Source organism: Humulus lupulus, chromosome 1 (assembly GCF_963169125.1).
Source record: "Humulus lupulus chromosome 1, drHumLupu1.1, whole genome shotgun sequence".
Classification (NCBI taxonomy): Eukaryota; Viridiplantae; Streptophyta; class Magnoliopsida; order Rosales; family Cannabaceae; genus Humulus; species Humulus lupulus.
The window spans coordinates 208,594,752-208,600,751 of NC_084793.1; positions in this window are offsets into that span (position 1 = coordinate 208,594,752).

The following is a 6,000-nucleotide window of genomic DNA, read 5'->3' on the forward strand; positions in this document are numbered from 1 at the left end:
AAAGACTCGAACAGAGGAGGAATTGATAACCTTCTCTAAAGAAGATGCCCAGCACGTACGATTCCCACACTCTGATCCGCTGGTCGTAGACGTACAAATTTCCAACATGATGGTGAAGAGGGTGTTGTTCGACACAGGAAGTTCGGTCATCATCCTATACAAGTCTTCACTGGAGAGAATGAAGCTGTCCGTCAAGGACCTGGAGGCATGGAACCAAACCATCTATGGTTTTTTCGGCGAAGGGCTCGCCCCGACTGGGTCGATTAGGCTTCCAGTTACAGCAGGTACTGCACCTGCTAACAGGACATTACTCACTACTTTCATAGTTGTTGATTGTCCTTCGGCATACAATGCTGTAATTGGGAGACCAATTCTGGTCGACCTACGGGTCGTCACTTCAATATGGCACCTTTCCATGAAATTCCCAACAGACGCAGGGGTAGCATGCGTATTGGGAAATCAGTGGGAAGCAAGAGAGTGCTATAACGCCTCGATAACCAAGGAAAAGAAAGGTGTGTCGAAAGATGTTCCCAGAAAAGAGTTGCAAATGGCAATTGATGCCCAGGCCCAGTTAAGTGACAATGTCACCAAATAGGGTGTTGCCCAAAGTGAGGATAGAGACTTGGATCCTCGCTTTGGGGATTTTGAGGAAGAAATAGGACCCATCGAGGACCTTGAAGAGGTCCAGCTCGATGAATAAAATCCGACCATGGTTGTGAAAGTCGGTAAAAACTTAGAGACAACAAAAAAAAAAGCATTTGTGGAGTTTTTGAGGAGGAACCAGGAAGTCTTCGCCTGGTCGCACAAAGACATGGTTGGAATAGACCCTGCAGTCATCAACCATATCCTGAGCATCGACAAGAGTTTTCCATCAGTGCAACAGAAAAGAAGGCTGCTCGACAAAGATAGATCAAAGGCCTTAAAAGAAGAAGTTGAGAAGCTGAAGGATAATGGGTTCATCAGAGTGGCGTTTTATCCATCGTGGGTCTCTAATCCTGTGCTAGTTCCCGAGCGGAATGGCAAATGGTGAACATGCGTGGATTTCACAGACCTCAATAAAGCCTGCCCCAAGGATTGTTTCCCACTCCCTAGGATCGACCAACTGGTCGATGCCACTGCAGGGCATGAGATTATCTCTTTTATGGATGCATACTCTAGATATAATTAGATTAGTATGCATCCCAATGATGAGGATCACGCTAGCTTTTAGACTGATACAGGGCTTTACTGTTACAAAGTAATGCCCTTCGGTTTGAAAAACGCTGGTGCGACTTACCAGCGACTAGTCAACCACATGTTTAAGGAGCTGATCAGGAAAAACATGGAGGTATACATCGATGACATGCTGGTAAAATCACAGAAGGTAGAAGGGCATATAGAGGATTTGCAAGAGTGCTTCAACGTCTTGAACAAATATCAGATGAAGTTGAATCCCCTCAAATGCTCCTTTGGAGTAGGATCATGGAAGTTCTTGGGATTTATAGTTAACTCGAGAGTAATTGAAGCCAACCCCGAGAAAATCAAAGCCCTGATCAATATGAAATCGCCAACAAAGATTAAGGATGTTCAAAGTTTGACCGGAAGAATTGCCGCTCTCAGTAGATTTATTTCAAAATCAACGGACAGGTGTGTTCCATTTTTTAATCTACTTAGAGGCAACAAGAAATTTGAGTGGACGGAGGAGTGCAAGCAGGCATTCCAAGCATTGAAGACTCGCATGGTGCAACCACCCGTTCTATCAAAGCCAGTCGGTGAGGAGACTTTGTTTGTCTACTTGGGGATTACGGAATATGCTGCTATTGTTGTCTTAGTAAGGGAGGAAGAAGGCGTGCATAAGGTTGTTTATTATGTAAGCAATAGACTAATTGGAGAGAAGCTGCGATATCCACCAATTGAAAAGTTGGCCTATTGCTTAATTTTGGCCTCAAGGAAGCTATGGCCTTACTTTCAAGCTCACTCAATCACAGTTTTGACTGACCAACCTCTACGGCAAGTTCTGCAAAAGCCAGAGGCTGCAGGGAGATTGTTGAAATGGGCAGTCGAACTTGGGCAATTCGATATCTCTTACTTACCGCGAGCAGCGATAAAAGGGCAAGCCCTAGCTGACTTCATTGTAGAGTTCACTGAACTTACAGATAGCGAGCAGACCGAAGAGCCTAAGTCTCAAAACCAACCCCCCTCATGGAAGTTATTTACAGACGGCTCTTCCAATGAGCATCATGCAGGGGCAGGGATGATCCTAATTATGCCTGAAGGGCTTCAATTTCACTGTGCAATCAGGTTTGACTTCACTGCTTCCAACAACGAGGTTGAATATGAAGCGTTGCTCGCTGGGTTACGATTAGCCAGGGACATGAATATAAAAACACTTGACATTTACAGTGACTCTTAGTTGGTGGTAAATCAAGTAATGGGAGAGTACCAAGCCCGAGGTTTAAAGATGGTTTCCTATTTAAACAAAACAAAGGATCTGTTAGCACAGTTTGACAAGTACACCCTTCATCAAGTGCCTCGTGACCAGAATTCAAACGCTGATGCTTTAGCCAAGCTAGCAAGTGCAAAAGATGTTGATACTTTGAACATAGTGCCAGTTGAATGACTAGCTATGCCAAGCATCCAAGCAGAGGAGACCACTCTGGTGATTCAGATGGCAGATACATGGATGGCACCATATGTAGAGTATCTGACGCAAGGTGTGTTACCAACGGACAGAAACAAAGCTAGGATCCTCTAGCGACAGGCTGCTAGGTATATCCTGGTGGATGGAATCTTGTACTGGAGGGGATACTCAATGCCACTCCTCAGGTGTATTTCAAAAGAGAAGGCCAAAGAATTAATGAAAGAGGTAGACGAAGGCTTCTGCGGGGACCACGCTGGGGGGAAAAGCTTGTCAAAAAAGATCCTGAGACAAGGGTATTTCTGGCCAACGATAAATGAAGACTCGATGGAATTCGTACGGAGGTGTGACAAGTGCCAGAGGTTCTCCAAAATCCCATGAGCAACCCCTAATGAGCTAAAACAGATGCAAAGTCCGTGGCCGTTTGCAGCTTGGGATATAGATTTAATCAGATCTTTGCCCACAAGAAAGGGTGGCGTCAAGTATGTTGTGGTTGCCGTCGATTACTTCACTAAATGGGCCAAAGCCGAGCCACTCGCAACCATAACGAACAAGAAAGTGCTGGATTTTGTAGTCAAAAACATCGTTTGTCGCTATGGATTGCCGAGGAAAATCGTCTCAGATAACGGCACGTAGTTTGATAGTGATTTATTCACAGACTTTTGCGAACGGCATGGGATTATCAAAATATTTTCTTCAGTTGCTCATCCCCAAGCAAATGGACAAGTCGAAGTGGCCCGAGCTCGGAATGTCGACGATAGCGGCCACCTGATGGCCGTTAGGGCAGGTATTTTGCCAAGAAGTCCCCTTTGGGAAGATTTACAAAGGAAACATATCAGGTCACTAACCAAGTTCAATCGGAGGGCCCAGAGATTTGTCAATGTAGAAGAGGCGAGGTTAGCACTGAACCTGACCTCTCCACCCATAACTACAATGACAAACATGAACTCTGCCTCGACCTCGGTGACCCCGTCAACTTCAAAACCCTCTGGGGATAACCCTTCTAAAAGGAAGAAGAACGAAGGGAATAACCCTGAGGCTGATGGAGGTAAGAAGAAGAAAGGGGATAAATACCTCTCCGTATACAAGGTGTATACCGAGCTCAATGAGTCTCGGGAGAATATTTACCCAGCCAATGAAAACCAGGTCCCGTTCAGACGACCGGGCCCCATGAGGAATCAGAAGGCGAAAAGGGACTCAAATAAATACTGTAGATTCCATAGAGACATTGAACACACAATCGACGAGTGTCGAAAATTAAAGGACGAGATCGAAGGTTTGATCTCAAGGGGATATTTCGGTCAATATGTCAGAAACTAAAATCCCATTCAAGCATCAACAAGTCAGAGGGCAGTAGTCACACAGTCTGCCCTACACAATAACTCCCGAGCTCGGGAGGATGACAGACCCCATCCGATTGATGGAGAGGATGTAGTAATCATCTCGGGGGGACCTCATATCGCAAGTTTGGATAGGAACGCCTAGAAAAGATACGTAAACGAGCTCAAGACCGGAGATGGTTCTCCTTACGAACCCAAGTCGTGAGCTCCAAAACAACAGAGGGTTGAGACTCAACCCATAATATTTACCGAAGAGGACACATCACATGTCCAATTTCCTCATAACGACCCATTGGTCATTACACTCCAGCTCGCGAACAAGAGGGTATGCCGAGTCCTGATTGATAATGGGAGCTTGGTGAATATCCTTTACAAAGCCACTCTAGAAAAGATGGGACCTGTGCTTTGCAATTTGAAAGCATGTGTAACAAAGTTGTACGGATTTTAGGAGAAGGGATTTCCTGTATGGGATCCATCAAACTCCCCGTAACCTTGGGAGATTATCCAGTCTCAGTAACCAAGATGATGGAGTTTGTAGTGGTGGACCTCCCATCAGCATACAACGTACTTCTCGGGAGACCTGCCCTGATTGGGCTAGGGACAGTATCATCTGTTAGGCATTTGGCCATCAAGTTCCCGACCTCTAGTGGCCTCGGGACGTTGAAGGGAGACCAGCTCGCAGGAAGGGAGTGTTACAGCGTCTCCATAAGAGGAAAAAGTCAGACAAGTGCGCAAGCCCTTGTAATTATCCAAGAAATTAATAAAGTCATTTTTGAAATTGATGAGGAGATCGATCCCAAAGTCAATGAGAGGGCCGATCTCAAACCTTTGGAAGAGCTCGAGGAGGTAAAGCTTGATGCAGTGGATGTTACAAAGGTGGTGAAGGTGGGTAAGAACCTTTCTAAAAAGGAAAGATAGAAATTAATTTGCTTCTTGAAAGAAAACCAGGATGTGTTTGCATGGTTGCACTCGGACATGGTAGGAATCAGTCTGAATGTCATGAGGCATGCGCTTAATATTGATAAAAGCTTCCCCCTGAAGCAGCAAAAATGAAGACTCCTGGGTGATGATAGAAAGAAGGCTCTCAAGGAGGAGGTCGACAGGTTAAAGGCAAATCGATTCATACGAGATGCCTTTTATCCTGATTGGATTGCCAATTCAATGTTGGTCCCGAAACCCAACGGCAAATGGCGAACCTGTATCGACTACTCAAATCTTAACAAGGCATGCCCTAAAGACTGTTTCCCCTTGCCTCGAATAGATCAGCTCGTAGATGCCACTACAGGTCATGGCATCATGCCATTCATGGACACTTATTCTGGATATAACCATATCACCATGCATTCACCAGATCAGGAACACACAAGCTTCGTGAGTGACAAAGGGTTATACTGTTACAATGTCATGCCTTTCGGGCTCAAAAATGTTGGAGCCACATACCAAAGGCTGGTGAGCAAGATGTTTGCCGAGCAGATAGGAAATAACATGGAAGTTTATGTTGACGATAAGTTAATTAAATCGAAATATAACGATAACCATGTCGATGATCTCGCAGAGTGCTTTACCATACTTCGAAAGTACAACATGAAACTTAACCCACAAAAGTGCTCGTTCGGAGTGTCTTCGGGAAAATTCCTTGGATTTATAGTAAATGCACGAGGGATAGAAGTTAATCCAGACAAGATTAAGGCATTGATAGAAATGCCCTCACCTCGGAAGCACAAGGATGTCCGGAGCTTAACTGGACAGATGGCGGCATTGAGTAGGTTTATATCAAAATCTACAAACCGTTGTCTTCCTTTCTTCAACCTTTTGAGAGGGGGCAAAAAATATGAGTGGTCAGAGGAGTGCAAGCTCGCATTTCAAAACCTTAAGAAGCACCTCGCCGAACCACCAATATTGTCGAAACCTATCACGGGAGAGTTTTTGTATTTATACCTCACGACAACCGAACACGCCATTAGTGCAGTGCTCTTCCGAGAAGAGAAAAAAGTACAAAAGCCTGTACAATATGTTAGCAAAAGGTTATTGAGGGTAGAATCG